Raw genomic sequence first — 19,005 nt, 5'->3', positions numbered from 1 at the left:
ACCACAGGTTAATGAGAAGGGTGTGCTTGAAAGGATGCACATACCTCTGCAATGTTGAGTGTTATTGGAGAGAGTCTCAGTCTTAAATCATGTTCTACAAGCAGTCTATGCCTGTATTTAGTTTTCATGCTAGTGAGGGCCGAGAATCCACTTTCACAAAGGTAAGTGGTTGCAAAGGCCATCAGTGTCTTAACAGCACAATTTGCCAAGGCAGGATACTCTGAGCACAGCCCTATCCAGAAATCTGGCAGCGGCTTTTGATTAAATTACATTTTCACAGAACCGCTTGTTGCAATTTAGATGAGGCTCTCTTGTTCAGATATTGGTAAGTGGACTGGAGGCAGGGCATGAAAGGGATAACGAATCCAGTTGTTTGGGTCGTCCATTTCGAAAGTACCTGCGTAATTGCGCACCCATCTCACTCAGGTGCTTCGCTATATCACATTTGACATTGTACGTAAGCTTGAGTTCATTTGCACACAAAATATATACAATGATGGGAAGACCTGTGTGTTGTCCTTGTTAATGCAGACAGAGAAGAGCGCCAACTTCTTAATCATAGCCTCAATTGTGTCCCACACAGTGAATATAGTTGTGGAGAGTCCCTGTAATCCTAGATTCAGATCATTCAGGAGAGAAAAAACATCACCCAGATAAGCCAGTCGTGTGAGAAACTCGTCATCATGCAAGCAGTCAGACAAGTGAAAATTATGGTCAGTAAAGAAAACTAAGCTCGTCTCTCAATTCAAAAATACGTGTCAAAACTTTGCCCATTGATAACCATTGCCCATTGTAAAAGCGTTACATGGTCGCTGCCCATATCATTGCATATTGCAGAAAATACACGAGAGTTCAGGGGCCTTGCTTTAACAAAGTTAACCATTTTCACTGTGGTGTCCAAAACGTGTTTCAAGCTGTCAGGCATTCCCTTGGCAGCAAGAGCCTCTCAGTGGATGCTGCAGTGTACCCAACTGGCGTCGGGAGCAACTGCCTGCGCGCGCGTTACCACTCCACTATGTCTTATTAATTATTTGACTAGGCTACCTGTATTTGACATTGTGTTGTTATTTCGCTGAACACTAGATGGTTTAATTTTATTTTTGGCAAAAAAAACATCACCCAAATGTATAGCCCTGATGGAAAATCTAAATGGGCAGTTTTAAAATGTGAATCACATTTTTATTTGGCGTACCCCTGATGGCATTGCGCATTCCCCAGTTTGGGAATAGCTGACCCAATAGATATGGTAGTATATCAAAATTGTATTTGTGTATTTTGTGGGCAGTGTGCACATTGCCTGTCTTCTCTTGAGAGCCAGGTCTGCCTACAGCGGCCTCTCTCAACAGCAAGGCTATGCTCACTGTACATAGTCTGGACATAGTCAAAGCTTTCCTTAATTTTTGGTCACTCAAGGTGGTCAGGTAACAGGAGACGCTGACCATTCTCCTGCAGATGGGTGTAAAACTAGTAAAATAAATGTATGTTTATTTGAATGGGCGAGGGAGAAATAACTTGTAGTCTGTATATATGAATGGACAACGCCATCAATCACGTGACACCATTCATTCCTATGTGAAGACTCACTAGTGCATTGAAGCCAAAGGAAGTTGGTTAAGATGGCTTCTCATGGAGACATAAAATGCGCAGATTGAGCTACTCCAGGAGGTGACATTCCAGGCTAGCTCAGTGCTGCCCCTCTTATTGAATAACTCCAGTTGAAGGCCAACTGGGGTACTGCAGGCTGCCATTGGCAAGTCAATTATCCTCATAACTTCTTCTGTGGGATTTTTAGATAATCGGTTCAAGGACATACATCTGGTGTAGTAGAAGCAATTATTGGTACCATGATTGTCTTGGACACATGTTTTTATATACACAAAGATTGCCATTTTTTCATTCACTATAATGGGGGGATCCTGTTTTCTGAATGCAACGCCTGCAGTAAGCGGTTGGTCTTGAACTTACATGGCTTCAATGATAGGGGGCAGTCGTTCTCCACTTAGGCGGTAGTTCTATGAGGGAACCACCAGTGGGGGTACTAGGCTTCTAAATATAACAGAAGCATTGAGCCCAGTTCTGTTTCCCCCCTAATAGACTGGGGGGAAAATGTACAAAAAAAGAATGCTTTCCAGCCAGCATTTAAATGTTTTTATTTTATTTAAGGGCTAGTAAATAAATACACCTGGGCTAGGAACTTATCAGACTAAGCTACAGTTGTTTACAAACATTTCGCTACACCTGCAATAGCATCTGCTAAATATGTGTATGTGACCAATAAAATTAGATTTTGTCCTCTTCCACCTGTGGTCATGGTTGAAACGTCTGCCTGTTCACATCCCAAGCTCTGAGGCCATCGTCCTCCCAACACTCTCTAACCCCCAACAAATACTGTACTTTCCATAATATTTTGGCAGGGTGACATACAGTATGTTATCATAAGTTATGAGAAAGAGATGTTGGGGGAGATGGAGAGAGGGAGGGAGAGAGGGTCCATATTTTCCAATAACTGCTAGGGAGGGATTTTTGGAGAGGGGGGGGGGGGATCCGTTGATGTCCCTTGAGTTTAAATACTTCTGAGGTTAAATGTAGATCCAATTTGGTTACATCTAACCTCAACTAGGGAGGATAGAGAGAGAGGGTGTGAGAGAAGGAGCAAGAGAAAAAGAGAGATACGCAACTGCATGTTACACTCGAAGCGTGGGAAATGTTTTGTTGCGTGTCCCTAACGGAAAGGGAAAACTGTGCTATCCCCTGACCTTGGTCTCCATGGGGTTTAGATGCTCTATCCTCTGTGGATCACAGAGAGACCATCTCATAGGCCATTTCTCTGTTATTTCATTCAACTCACCATAAGACAAAGAAAATACTCAAATATCCTCAAATATGTATGACTTCCTACTGAGTGCCTGTTCATCACAGATATGTTCCACTCACAACATCAGAAATGTAAAAACCTTCTATAAAAATTGTCTATAGTTAATTCAAGAAAATTTGTATTTAATTTTTGTTAACCTGAACGTGTTGGCTAACCTTATCTCAATCCACGGGCTCTGTGTTAGATGAAGAGTGGCAGGAGACTGGACTGCTGTGACCTCAGCAAAGCTTTGACTTGGCCTCTCCTCTCTAAGATCAACTAACACTCTGATAGAGCCTCCACCTTCACGTTCTCTGCTTTTATTCCCCTCCTCTGCACTCTGTACCTGCGTGAGAAATCCCTTCTGCGCTCCCCTGAGAACATTCTGTTTCCTCTGAATAGAGGCACCCTTGATGAGGAACATAGTGATGAATATGAAGTAAGAAACAGACTGATGCTTTCTGGGAGACTGCACAAAACAAGCATCAGGTTATTTGTTGTTGTTTAGCTCTCCGAAATTAATCTCAGCATGCTTTGCATGTTGCTCCATGTTTCAATTTAACTCACATAGGACTGAGAAAATTAACGATCAGGCCTAATCTGCTCAATTCTGATACCAGGGAATGCTTGACATATTTCTACACAAGAGGTCCTGGTAATCAAGACAATATATTGAGAGGATAATCTGGCTTTCTAGCTTTGATAGCTATAGTACTGTACATCTCTATAATAGGGAGAATAACGAGAGACTACATGAAATGTGTTCAAGTCTTGCAGGCCCAACAAAGGGTGAAATCTCTCCTGTGAAAATATAATTTTGCTCAATACCTCAGATCTTATCTGACCTACAATAGTCCAAAAAGTATGCAGTTCTGGCCCACACAGTCAATTTAGTCAAATCTCTGTTAGATGTGTTCCTCTGTGTGAACCCCCTCCTCCCTCTCCCTGTCAGCCAGCCAAACACTATAGATTACAGTGAGCTCCATAGGCTACAGGGTATTTAAAATTCCACAAAGGGGATGTTACACAAGCACAACTCAGCCTTCCGTTCCCCTCGCCATCTCCAAGATCACACAAGTGGTCACCTCAGACTGCAGCCATTTTCCATTATAACTTTAGTTTGGTTTGGCCGTTTTCTAACTCGCCTCTTTAAGGGCAAGCAGTCTGATCTGCATGCTTCTTCTGCTAAACCAAACACATTGAGACTTCAGGCCCAGATTGAATGTTTTGCCATAATCATCCTCATTATTATGTGGAGAGACATCGGTTTCATCAGACACTGAGGTAGAGGTCTTCTGATTATCGTTAGTGCATTTTGTCCTTGATAACAACACATGGAAAATAAGTTGAGGTTCCTTAAGTAATACAGGTGGTGTGATTCCTGTTTCTTACCCTGTATGCTTGGTTTTTGGTTCTTGCTCATGATTGCTACTGCAATAAACAGCATCAGTGCCTACCAAATATACAGTAATTACAGTTGAAGTCAGAAGTTTAGCCAAATACATTTAAACGCAGTTTTCACAATTCCTGACATTTAATCCTAGTAAAAATTCCCTGTCTTAGGTCAGTTAGGATCACCACTATTTTAAGAATGTAAAATGTCAGAATAATAGCAGAGAGAATGATTTATTTCATCACATTCCCAGTGGGTCAGAAGTTTACATACACTCAATTAGTATTTCGTAGCATTCCCTTTAAATTGTTTAACTTGGGTCAAACGTTTCGGGTAGCCTTCCACAAGCTTCCCACAATAAGTTGGGTGAATTTTGTCCCATTCCTCCTGACAGAGCTGGTGTAACTGAGTCAGGTTTGTAGGCCTCCTTGCTCGCACACACTTTTTCAGTTTTGCCCACAAATTTTCTATAGGACTGAGGTCAAGGCTTTCGAATACCTTGACTTTGTTGTCCTTAAGCCATTTTGCCACGACTTTGGAAGTATGCTTGGGGTCAATATCCATTTGGAAGACCTATTTGTGACCAAGCTTTAACTTCCTGACTGATGTCTTGAGATGTTTCTTCAATATATCCACATAATTTTCCTACCTCATGATGCCATCTATTTTGTGAAGTGCACCAGTCTCTCCTGCAGCAAAGCACCCCCACAACATGATGCTGCCACCCCCGTGCTTCATGGTTGGGATGGTGTTCTTCGTCTTGCAAACGTCCCCCTTTTTCCTCCAAACATAACAATGGTCATTATGGCCAAAACAGTTCTATTTTTGTTTCATCAGAACAGAGGACATTTCTACAAAAAGTACAATCTTTGTCTCCATGTGCAGTTGCAAACCGTAGTCTGGCTTTTTTATGGCAGTTTTGGAGCAGTGGCTTCTTCCTTGCTTAGTGGCCTTTCAGGTTATGTCGATATAGGACTCGTTTTACTGTGGATATAGATAATTTTGTACCTGTTTCTTCCAGCATCTTCACAGGGTCCTTTGCTGTTGTTCTGGGATTGATTTGTACTTTTCGCATCAATGTATATTCATCTCTAGGAGACAGAACGCGTCTCCTTCCTGAGTTGTATGCCGGCTGCGTGGTCCGATGGTGTTTATACTTGCGTACTATTGTTTGTACAGATAAACGTGGTACCTTCAGGCGTTTGGAAATTGCTCCCAAGGATGAACCAGACTTGTGGAGGTCTACAATTTTTTTCTGAGGTCTTGGCTGATTTCTTTTGATTTTCCCATGATGTCAAGCAAAGAGGCACTGAGGTTGAAGGTAGGCCTTGAAATACATCCACAGGTACACCTCCAATTGTCTCAAATGATGTCAATTAGCTTATCAGTAGCTTCTAAAGCCATGACATCTTTTTCTGGAATTTTCCAAGCTGTTTAAAAGGCACAGTCAACTTAGTGTATGTAAACTTCTGACCCACTGGAATTGTGATACAGTGAAATAATCTGTCTGTAAACAATTGTTGGAAAAATTACTTGTGTCATGCACAAAGTAGATGTCCTAACCGACTTGCTGTCACGACTTCCGCCGAAGTCGGCCCTTCTCCTTGTTCGGGTGGTGTTCGGCTTTCTAGTCACCGGCTTTCTAGTCACCATCGATCCATTTTTCATTTTTCGTTTTGTTTTGTCTGTATTATACACACCTGGTTTCAATTCCCCCATCATGTTCCCTATTTAACCCTCTGGCTTTCATTTCTGTTTTGTCCGTGATTGTTTGTGCGTTAGGTGTTGTGGTTGATACGTGTATGTATCTGTTTATTTCCATTTGTGGAAATTGTGCATTAATTTTGAGTAAATCACTGTGGTTTCGCTCAACACCTGTGTCCTGCGTTTGACTCCGAAAATTCTCCGCACACAACCCTGACAGAATCACGGACCATACTTCAAATGGAGTCAGCAGGCGCAGCCAGCCCTTCTCTCCAAGTAGAGGAGCAGGTTCAACAGCACGCGACCATGTTGCATAGTTTAGGGACAGCCATGGATCGCGTGCTGCAAACTATGGACAGATGGGAGAGAGGAGGTCTCCCAGTAGATCATACCCCAGCACCAACACCCGCACCTCCACCTACACCACCATCCATCCCTCCACCGGTCGGAACCAGTGGAATTCGGCTCTCGCTCCCAGGAGCGTATGATGGAACAGCAGCCGGGTGTCAGGGTTTCCTCCTACAGCTGGAGCTATACCTGGCCTCTGTTCATCCGTCCCCTTCGGGACACGAGAGGGTGGGCGCCCTCATCTCCTGTCTGACTGGTAAAGCCCTGGAGTGGGCCAACGCCATCTGGGGAGGAGAGGGATCTACCCGAGATAACTATGATGACTTCTCTCGCCGCTTCCGGGCCGTCTTTGATCATCCACCTGAAGGGAGAGCGGCGGGAGAGCGATTGTTCCATCTAAGGCAGGGGATGAGGAGCGCTCAAGATTTCGCCTTGGACTTCCGTACTCTGGCCGCTGGTGCGGGATGGAGTGAGCGGGCCCTGATCGACCACTACAGGTGTAGTCTACGAGAGGACGTTCGTAGGGAGCTAGCCTGCAGGGACACCACTCTCAACCTGGACCAGCTGGTGGATTTATCTATCCGGCTGGATAACCTGTTGGCCTCCCGCGGGCGTCTAGATCGGGGTCCGCACATTCCATTACCCAGCTCCTTGGATCCAACCCCTATGGAGTTGGGAGGGGCTGCTAGGAGGGAGACCGGAGGGGGAACCACTCCATGTACCAACTGTGGACGCAGAGGGCACACTGCTGTCCGGTGCTGGGGTGTTTCTCCTGGAAGTCGAGGTAGCAGGCGGAGCACTGGTGGGTCGTCTCAGGTGAGTAGGCACATAACTCACCAAGAGCCTTCTGTTGCACACATGTGGTTATCTATAGAATTTCCTGAGTTTTCCCCACATTCCCAGCATAAGGCGCTAGTAGATTCAGGCGCAGCTGGGAACTTTATTGACCGCTCTTTGGCTCATAGCTTAGGGATCCCTATTATTCCGGTTGATGTTCCCTTCCCTGTACATGCCTTAGATAGTCGTCCTTTGGGGTCGGGGCTGGTTGGGGAGGTCACAGCGCCCATCGCTATGAGAACGCGGGGGGATCACGAGGAGAGAATTAGTCTCTTTCTGATCGACTCTCCTGCATTTCCTGTTGTGTTGGGTCTTCCCTGGTTGGCCTCTCATGATCCGATTATTTCGTGGCAACAGAGGGCTCTCAAGGGATGGTCCTGTCAGTGTTCAGGGAGGTGTGTAGGTGTTTCCTTAGGTGCCACTACGGTGGAAAGTCCAAACCAGGTTTCCACCATGCACATTCCTCCCGAATATGCCGATTTGGCACTCGCCTTCTGTAAGAAGAAGGCGACTCAATTACCACCCCATCGACCGGGGGATTGTGTGATAGATCTCTTGGTAGACGCTACACTTCCCAGGAGTCACGTGTATCCTCTGTCACAGGAGGAGACGGTGGCTATGGAGACATATGTCACCGAATCTCTGGGACAGGGATACATTCGGCCTTCCATCTCACCTGTCTCCTCGAGTTTCTTTTTCGTGAAGAAGAAGGATGGAGGTTTGCGCCCGTGTATTGATTATCGCGGATTGAATAAGATCACGGTAAAATACAGTTACCCGCTACCACTTATAGCGAGTATGACCGAGTCATTACACGGGGCGCGCTTCTTCACAAAATTGGACCTCAGGAGCGCTTACAACCTGGTGCGTATCAAGGGGGGAGATGAGTGGAAGACAGCATTTAGCACCACTTCTGGGCATTATGAGTACCTCGTCATGCCGTACGGGTTAATGAATGCTCCATCAGTCTTCCAATCCTTTGTGGATGAGATCTTTAGGGACCTGCACGGTCAGGGTGTAGTGGTGTATATAGATGACATTCTAATATATTCCGCTACACGCGCCGAGCATGTGTCCCTAGTGCGCAGGGTGCTTGGTCGACTGTTGGAGCATGACCTGTACGTCAAGGCTGAGAAATGTCTGTTCTTCCAACAGTCCATCTCCTTCTTAGGGTACCGCTTTTCAGCGTCAGGGGTAGAGATGGAGAATGACCGCATTTCAGCCGTGCGTAATTGGCCGACTCCAACCACGGTAAAGGAGGTGCAGCGTTTTTTAGGGTTTGCCAACTACTACCGGAGATTTATCCGGGGTTTTGGGCAGGTAGCGGCTCCCATTACCTCACTGCTGAAGGGAGGACCGGTGCGACTGCAGTGGACAGTTGGGGCGGACAGGGCGTTTGGTCACCTGAAGGCTCTGTTTACCTCAGCTCCCGTGCTGGCTCATCCTGATCCTTCCTTAGCATTCATAGTTGAGGTGGACGCGTCCGAGGCGGGGATAGGGGCTGTGCTGTCTCAGCGCTCGGGTACGCCACTAAAACTCCGCCCCTGTGCATTCTTTTCGAAGAAGCTCAGCCCGGCGGAGCGAAACTATGATGTGGGGGACCGGGAGTTGCTGGCTGTTGTCATGGCTCTGAAAGCGTGGAGACATTGGCTTGAGGGGGCAAGACACCCTTTTCTCATTTGGACTGACCACCGCAATCTGGAGTACATCCGGGCGGCGAGGAGAATGAACCCTCGCCAGGCAAGGTGGGCCATGTTTTTCACCCGTTTTGATTTCACCCTTTCCTACAAACTAGGTTCCCAGAACGTTAAGGCAGACGCACTGTCCCGGCTGTATGATACAGAGGAGAGGTCCTCAGATCCCACTCCCATCATTCCAGCCTCTCGCCTGGTGGCACCGGTGGTATGGGAGGTGGACGCGGACATCGAACGGGCGTCACGTTCAGAGCCCATTCCACCTGACTGTCCAGCTGGGCGTATGTACGTTCCGTTTGATGTCCGCGATCGTTTGATCTGTTGGGCTCATACGTCACCCTCCTCTGGTCATCCTGGTATCGGACGGTGCGCTGCCTTGCGGGGAGGTACTGGTGGCCCACTTTAGCTAAGGACGTGCGGGTTTATGTGTCCTCCTGTTCGGTATGTGCACAGTGCAAGGCACCTAGACATCTGCCCAGAGGGAAATTACAACCCCTTCCCGTTCCACAGCGACCGTGGTCACACCTATCGGTGGATTTTGTGACGGATCTTCCCCCGTCACAGGGCAACACCACGATCCTGGTCGTTGTGGATCGGTTTTCTAAGTCCTGCCGTCTCCTTCCTTTGCCCGGTCTCCCTACGGCTCTACAAACTGCGGAGGCTCTGTTCACCCACGTATTCCGGCACTACGGGGTGCCTGAGGATATAGTGTCTGATCGGGGTCCCCAATTTACGTCTAGAGTCTGGAGGGCGTTTATGGAACGCCTGGGGATCTCGGTCAGCCTTACCTCAGGTTTCCACCCCGAGAGCAACGGGCAGGTGGAAAGAGTCAACCAGGATGTGGGTAGGTTTCTGAGGTCCTATTGTCAGGACCGGCCGGGGGAGTGGGCAGCTTACATCCCCTGGGCGGAGATGGCCCAAAACTCCCTCCGCCACTCCTCTACCAACCTATCCCCATTTCAGTGTGTGCTAGGTTACCAGCCGGTCCTGGCACCATGGCATCAGAGCCAGATTGAGGCTCCTGCGGTGGATGAATGGTTTCGGCACTCAGAGGAGACTTGGAACGCTGCCCATGTGCGGTTACAACGGGCCATCAGGAGACAAAAGGCGAGTGCCGACCGCCACCGCAGTGAGGCCCCGGTGTATGCACCGGGGGATCGGGTCTGGCTCTCGACCCGAAACCTACCCCTTCACCTGCCCTGCCGGAAGCTGGGTCCGCGGTTTGTGGGGCCATTTAAAGTCCTGAGGAGACTGAACGAGGTTTGTTATAGGTTACAACTCCCCCCTGATTACCGTATTAATCCCTCGTTCCATGTGTCTCTCCTCAGGCCGGTGGTGGCTGGTCCGCTCCAGCAGTCTGAGGTGCGGGAGGTCCCTCCGCCCCCTCTTGACATCGAGGGGGTCCCGGCGTATATCGTAAGGGCCATCATGGATTCTAGACGTCGGGCGAGGGGCCTTCAGTACCTCGTGGAGTGGGAGGGGTACGGTCCGGAGGAGAGATGCTGTGTACCGGTGGAGGACATTCTAGATCCATCCATGTTACAAGAGTTTCACCGTCTCCACCCGGATCGCCCTGCACCTCGCCCTCCGGGTCGTCCCCGAGGCCGGTGTCGTCGCGCTGCTGGAGCCGCGCGTCAGGGGAGGGGTACTGTCACGACTTCCGCCGAAGTCGGCCCTTCTCCTTGTTCGGGTGGTGTTCGGCGGTCGACGTCACCGGCTTTCTAGTCACCATCGATCCATTTTTCATTTTTCGTTTTGTTTTGTCTGTATTATACACACCTGGTTTCAATTCCCCCATCATGTTCCCTATTTAACCCTCTGGCTTTCATTTCTGTTTTGTCCGTGATTGTTTGTGCGTTAGGTGTTGTGGTTGATACGTGTATGTATCTGTTTATTTCCATTTGTGGAAATTGTGCATTAATTTTGAGTAAATCACTGTGGTTTCGCTCAACACCTGTGTCCTGCGTTTGACTCCGAAAATTCTCCGCACACAACCCTGACACTTGCCAAAACTATAGTTTGTTAACAAGAAATGTGTGGAGTGGTTGAAAAATGAGTTTTAATGACTCCAACCTAATTGTATGTAAACTTCCGACTTCAACTGTATACACTCGCTTATACATTATGCCTGTGGAACAAAGTTCATATTTATCCTACTGACAAAGTGCTCTACGGAACAAATCAAATAGTGCCTAATGGCATCTATAAACTACTTACATTGAATTCAGAAAGTGTTCAGACCCCTTGACTTTTTTCACATTTTGTTACGTTACAGCCTTAATTTAAATGTATTCTATTGTTTTTATTCCTCATCACTCTACACATAATACCCCCAAAAGACAAATCAAAAACAGGTTTTTAAAATACGGAAATATCACATTTACATACAGTACCAGTCAAAAGTTAGGACACACTTACTCATTCAAGGGTTTTTCTTTATTTTTTACTATTTTCTACATTGTAGAATAATAGTGAAGAGATCAAAACTATGAAATAACATATATGGAATCATGTAGTAACCAAAAAAAAGTGTTTTTTGTCCATTAAATGCTGATGCTCCAGATACCCAACTAGTCTAAAGAAGGCCAGTTTTATTGCTTTTTATTTAGGACAACATTTTTCAGCTGTGCTAACATAATTGCAAAAGGGTTTTCTAATGATCAATTAGCCTTTTCAAAATGATAAACTTGGATTAGCTAACACAACGTGCCGTTGGAACACAGGAGTGATGGTTGCTGATAATGGGCCTCTGTAGGCCTATGTAGATATTCCATAAAAAATCTGCCATTTCCGGCTACAATAGTCATTTACAACATTAACAATGTCTACACAGTATTTCGGATCAATTTCATGTTATTTTAATGGACAAAAAAATGTGCTTGTCTTTCAAAATCAAGAACATTTCTAAGTGACCCCAAACTTTTGAACGGTAGTATATTTTAGATTTTAGATTCTTCAAAGTTACCATCCTTTGCCTTGATGACAGCTTTGAGCACTCTTGGCATTCACTCAACCAGCTTCATGAGGCAGTCACATGGAATGCTTTTCATGGTATGCCTTGTTAAATGTTCATTTGTGGAATTTCTTTCCTTAATGCGTTTGAGCCAATCAGTTGTGTTGTGACAAGGTAGGGGTGGTATACAGAAGATAGCCCTATTTGGTAAAAGACCAAGTCCTATTATGGCAAAACCAAATAAGCCAAGAGAAACAACAGTCCATCCAATGAAATATTGTGTCCAAACTTTTGACTGGTACTGAAAGTATTCAGACCCTTTACCCATTACTTTGTTGAAGCACCTTTAGCAGTGATTACAGCCTTGATTTTTCTTGGGTATGACACTACAAGCTTGGCACACCTGTGTATGGGGAGTTTCTCCCATTCTTCTCTTCAGATGCTCTTAAGCTTTGTCAGGTTGGATGGGGAGCGTCGCTGCACAGGTATTTTCAGGTCTCCAGAGATGTTCGATCAGGTTCAAGTCCCTTTCAGAGACATTTCCCGAAGCCACTCCTACGTTGTCTTGGCTGTGTGCTTAGGGTCGTTGTCCTGTTGGATGGTGAACCTTCGCCCCAGTCTGAGGTCCGGCAAGCGGTACCGGAGTGCTAAGTCTAGGACCAAAAGGCTCCTTAACAGCTTCTACCCCCAAGCCATAAGACTGCTGAACAATTAATCAAATGGCCACCGGACTATTACATTGACCCCACCCCCCACCCCTCCATTTGTTTTGTACACTGCTGCTACTCGCTGTTTATTATCTATGCATAGTCACCTCACCCCTACCTACATGTACAAATTACCTCAACTAACCTGTACCCCCGCACACTGACTCGGTACCGGTACCCCCTGTATATAGCCCCGTTATTGTTATGTTATTGTGTTACTTTTTATAATTTTTTACTTTAGTTTATTTGGTAAATATTTTTTGAACTCTTTCTTGAACTGCACTGTTGGTTAAGGGCTTGTAAGTAAGAATTTCACGGTAAGCTCTACACTTACCGTCAAATAAAGTTTGATTTGACTGCTCTGGAGCAGGTTTTCATCAAGGATCTCTCTGTACTTTGCTTCGTTCATCTTTCCCTCGATACTGACTAGTATCCCAGTCCCTGCCGCTGAAAAACATCCCCACAGAATGATGCTGCTACCACCATGCTTCACCGTAGGGATGGTGCCAGGTTTCCTCCAGATATGACGCTTGGCATTCAGGCCAAAGAGTTCAATCTTGGTTTCATCAGACAAGAGAATATTGTTTCTCATGGTCTTAGTCCTTTAGGTGCCTTTTTGGCAAACTCCAAGAGGCTGTCATGTGCCTTTTACTGAGGAGAGGCTTCTCTACCATAAAGGCCTGATTGGTGGAGTGCTCCAGAGATGGTTGTCCTACTGGAAGGTTCTCCCATCTCCACAGAGGAATTCTGGAGTTTGGCCGGGTGGCCAGCTCTAGGAAGAGTCTTGGTGGATCCAAACTTCTTCCATTTAAGAATGATGGAAGCCACTGTGTTCTTGGGGACCTTCAATGCTGCAGACATTTTTTTGTACCATTCCCCAGATCTGTGCCTCGACACAATCCTGTCTCGGAGCTCTGCGGACAATTCCTCATGGCTTGGTTTTTGCTCTGACATGCACTGTCAACTGTGGGACCTTATATAGACAGGTGTGTGCCTTTCCAAATCATGTCCAATCAATAGAATTTACCACGGGTGGACTCCAATCAAGTTGTAGAAACATCTCAAGGATGATCAACGGAAACAGGATGCACCTGAGCTCAATTTCGAGACTCATAGCAAAGGGTGTGAATACTTATGTAAATAAGGTATTTCAGTTTTTATTTGTAAACATTTCTACATTTACATTTACATTTAAGTCATTTAGCAGACGCTCTTATCCAGAGCGACTTACAAAAAAAAGTAAAAACCTGTTTTCACTTTGTCATTATTGGCTATTGTGTGTAGATTGATGAGGGGAAAAAATAACTTCATCCATTTTATAATAAGGCTGTAACGCAACAAAATGTGGAAAAAGTCAAGGGGTCTGAGTACTTTCCCGAAGGCACTGTATATCTCTATAAAAAATGTTTTATAGAGCCACTTAAAACCCTTTAGACTGATACCGTCCTTTCATTTGTGGTGGAAACTCATTTTTCTCTCAATGAGGATTCATTTATTTCTCTAAGGAGAGGAATGATAACTCAAATATCTATTTATCTCCTGGCCTGTATTTAGCTTTGGCTACACTTGCATAATGGGAAAGAGAGAGAGGCATTGTAATTTAAAAGCAAATAATTTTAAGCAGGCGGGTTCTCCGGAAAAGCCTTTGCAAATAAACCTCCTTTATCTAAGCAATTAATGGTGCTGTGGGAAAAGCCATTTAATTTCCTCTCTCTTCTGGCCTGTGATAGCATTCTGGAGAAACATGACACCTTTGTAGGAATCCATCCAGGCCTGCCTGTCCTGGGTCAAGTCCAGTCCAGTTTTGAACAGTTTAAAAGTGTTGAGATCACTGGTGTAGCTCACACCCACACGATTTGGGGGCCCCATCTTCATCTTTTTCAGGTTGGGGTCCCCTCGAAGATCAGGCTCCGCAGATTGTATATGAACACGTATGTTTTTATTTATTCTATTACAGGAAATGTACTTTCAAACTGCAACATTTTCTCTTAGACTCATGGCAAAATGTGTAGAATAGCAGGAAAATAACTCTAAAACAACAAAATTTTCACTCGACCTCATTGCAAAATGACTAAAATAGCATGAGATTAGCTAAAAAAACGCACATTTTTCTCTCTGCTTGGAAATTGCGGGCTTCCTTGCTAAACTGTGCTACGCCACTGGTGGAGATAGCATTGGAAATAACAACGTGATTCAGAGGAGTTGGGTTAAATCCTTTCCTTACCTTGGCATCCCATTTGGTTTCATTGATCAAGCCTAGTCTCCATTCCATTAGTTTCATTCATACAGCCTCCATGATGATGCTTGTTCTATGGTAATCTGCTTTATCAGCCTCTCTTGCTGTTGACCTTTGCCAAGGAGGAAGTAAAACATCAGAGGGGCAGTCTGAGAGCCACGCTAAGGCACTCAAGGAGTCATAACAAAGCACAGAGATTACAGCAGGATTGGTGCTCTGTGGTATTTCTGGAGAAATGTCAATGTGAGATTACACTCGCCTTCCTGTTTCGTCAAACACTCTGGCACCAGGAAGCCTGATAAATTCTGATTTCCCAGGAAACCAGTTATTATGGCAAATACCACGGCTTATTGCACTTAAACGACCAAATAACAACATGATTATTCATGTTAAGTGGAGATGGAGATTTGAACGATACTTCCATTTTTGGAGGGTTTTAGAAATTATAACTGGACAACTTGTTCTTTCTTCAGATCCCTTAGAAGTGAGGTGATTTTACAAATAGTTCTATTGTACTATAAAATATCCACGCAGGTGTTCTGCCTACTCTTTGAAGTTTGATTGGAATTGCATTCCAAATATTGTACCAAGATTAAAGTCAGATTTCATCCAAACTGAAATCAATAACACGGTAATAAAACATATGACCTCATTCACATGATGTAACCGAAGTTCAGATAACCTGCTGCCAACATTACAGTTATTGAATCTTCATCTTGGTGATAGAGCATAATGTGAGGGTTGAAATACTTGGCCTCGCTTTACATTACAAGACCATGTATTTGCTAGTTTAACTAACTACCATGTAGTACATAGTTAATACGTAATTACACCATTTGTAGTACCACTTATTCATTACGTCCAAATAGTTAACGCATCTGGACCATTTTACAGAATCCTGTCTAATTGCTCTCCATATAAGCACAAACTGTATGTGAAATGACAACTAACAACGAAAACAATGACATCCCAGCCAGTGGGGTTGCATGGCAGTGTTTTCCCTTGGCAGACCTTTCTTTGGGTCATTACATCTCTAAGCTGAGCATAGAGCATATGTCCATGGAACAAACAAACTGCCCGGCTGCCAACTGGTCCATGTTTATTTGAACTGCATTATAACTATCGTCTTTGGCAGTTTGGGCTTCCAGTAAAGTCTGTAATCAAAACAAAGCTTTTGTGGTTTTGTATGCTTACATGGTCTCTGATCCGTTACCACTGATGTTGCTGCCTAGAGCACACAAACACTTTCCAAACATGCTAGCTTTTGATGGAGCTGCCACTAACAGAGAAAGTTATTTTGCTTTTTTTCTCAACCCCCATCTGCCTGACACAGTGCTGCTGTTCTACTGAGGCGGGGAAAATTGGGGAAAATGTATTGTTCACCATGTCATCAAGATAAGCCAAGCTGCTTGGTGCCCCTTTATGGTCCACTTGAGAACATGCCAGATGCCATTCTGTTATCAACAATACTGAACCAATTTCCCTCTCTTCAGTGTCCATTTCTACAAACAAATGATCTGTCCATAGTCCAATATGTCACTGTTTATGTCTGGAGGTCTATAGATTAGATCCATAGCCTACATGTTCTATAGACAACACAGCACACATGGAGCAAAGACAAGTTAGCAAGTCTCAACGAATCTGGTCAAAATATTAATTCTTTGGCCTTTGTTATTCTAACTCAGGGGAAAACGTTATCAAGAAAGTTTGATATTTCAGTAGAACAATGTTAAGCCCCTTGTTTATGTAACTGGTGTGGTCCTGGATTGTCTGGGACAGGAACGGCACCTTCTCCTATTCAGGAAACTGGCCTCTGTTTTCCGTGTGCTCTCCAAATATCCCTCCCTGCCAAGCAGCCTGGTCTCTATAGCATGGCTACCGGCTGTAAATCCTGTTCCGTCGACCAGAGAATGGTATTGTTTTAGTTCCTGTCTTGGATCCTATTCAGAGATGCTCTCCAGCATCTCTGAGCCAAATTAAGGGTTCTCTTTTTTTCTTTGTACACAGAATGTTCTTCAGACAGTAGAAGGATCAGACTGTATGTCATGTTTACTTGTTCTTTGAGTATCATGAGTGTGTAATTGCAATTTTCCAAGCTTGTTCATCTTTTGTTTTTGATATTTGTTGTATTTTCTTCCCCATGTTCTTCTCAGAAGATTCCTCACATCAGATTTGGAGGGATTGTTTACTTTCAATGTACTGTAAACATGCAGATGAAGCATAAATGGTACCAAGGGACTGATTTACTGCATTATGGTAATTTGTTCAAAGCAACTAACGGTTAACATTTATTGAATATATGTTGGACTTGTGGCAATTTAACCTCTAAAATGCCAGCACCATGATCCAACAAACCATGCTGATGTCAGCCATGTTATTGTGTGAGAAGTTGTTACAAGTTTTAAACAATTATTTTATTTAACCTTTATTTAACTATTATTTAACTAGCAAGTCAGTTAAGAACAAATACTTATTTACAATGATGGCCTACCAAAAGGCAAAAGGCTTCCTGCGGGGACAGGGCCTGGGCTTAAAACTAGTCTCTAGTTTGAGAAACAGACGCCTCACAAGTCCTCAACTGGCAGCTTCATTAAATAGTGCCCGCAAAACACCAGTCTAAATGTCAACAGTGAAGAGGCGACTCCGAGATGCTGGCCTTCTAGGCAGAGTTGCAAAGATAAAGCCATATCTCAGACTGGCCAATAAAATGAAAAGATTAAGGTGGGCAAAATAACACAAACACTGGACAGAGGAACTCTGCCTAGAAGGCCAGCATCCTGGAGTCGCCTCTTCACTGTTGACGTTGAGACAGGTGTTTTGCGTGTACTATTTAATGAAGCTGCCAGTTGAGGACTTTTATGCATCTGTTTCTCAAACTAGACACTATAATGTACTTGTCCTCTTGCTCAGTTGTGCACCGGGGCCTCCCACTCTTTCTATTCTGGTTAGAGCCAGTTGTTCTGTGAAGGGAGTAGTACACAGCATTGTACGAGATCTTCAGTTTCTTGGCAATTTCTTGCATGGAATAGCCTTAATTTCTCAGAACAAGAATCGACTGACGAGTTTCAGAAGAAAGTGCTTTGTTTCTGGCCATTTTGAGCCTGTAATCGAACACACAAATGTTGATGCTCCAAATACTCAACTAGTCTAAAGAAGGCCAGTTTTATTGCTTATTTAATTAGCACAACAGTTTTCAGCTGTGCTAACATAATTGCAAAAGGGTTTTCTAATGATCAATTAGCCTTTTAAAATCATAAACGTGTCATTGGAACACAGGAGTGTTTGCTGATGGTTGCTGATAATAGGCCTTCAATCCTATCAGTATCAACACATGCTCTAACTATGCACTTATTGAAAGTTCTCCTTACGTGGTGTTGTGGGAAATGCATGTGAGTTCTTCGGTCGTTATAGAAACAATGTATCCTTAAAACACTTGTAAGCTTAAATTCGGTCACTATCGGGAAACCAGGACCTGGCTATTAATTCATAGACACATGGCTATTTATACAAAACATGGATTCTCCCTTTAAAGAGGAGATGGAAACCTCAGTCAAACCTCAGTCTACTTGCTAGTGCCAAAGAAAGCTGGAGAGTGTGGGTGTGGCCTCTATGTCTACGCATACCATTACTTGTCAATGGGGAAATGCAATCACTGTTTACTATTGTCTTCTTGATTACAGCATGGTCAGTTACATTTGTCACACTGTCTAATCAACACAATGTTGCAAACAATTCAACACACAACTACTTTACATTGTTGTATTTCCAACATTTTATAAACTTCTTCTAACATGAGGTCCAGTCCTCTTGTAATAATTATATATGAACAAAAAATGACTGTCTCTAACTCCCATATGGATTATGGTTTGGTCTTTCACCTTGTTTTCTTAAATGGCTGTAGATGGGATATCTGTGACTGAACGTTTCCTATTTATAGCTAATGATGTTTGCTTTGTGTGATGGTTGAAAAGGCCTAGCATACATTGCTCAAATAGATCATGTTTATCTGAAAACATGTTTCTCCAGCTCCACTGGAGTTTGGGCCAGTCCTGGGACCCCCTGTTTGCAGTCGATACTCAAACTTGAATTCACAACTATTTTTTCTAATTGAGAAAGATAATCAAAAGGAATGGGAACACTTTATTTAAAGGTCCATAATAAACCATTTATAAGGCATTTACAGTTTGCTCACCATTTATTAAATCATTATGCCAACATTTGTAATATTAGTATGCTAATTATTCATACGTATATATATATATATATATATATATATATA

Source organism: Salvelinus namaycush, chromosome 10, assembly GCF_016432855.1.
Source record: "Salvelinus namaycush isolate Seneca chromosome 10, SaNama_1.0, whole genome shotgun sequence".
NCBI lineage: Eukaryota > Metazoa > Chordata > Actinopteri > Salmoniformes > Salmonidae > Salvelinus > Salvelinus namaycush.
This window is presented reverse-complemented; position numbering follows the sequence as displayed.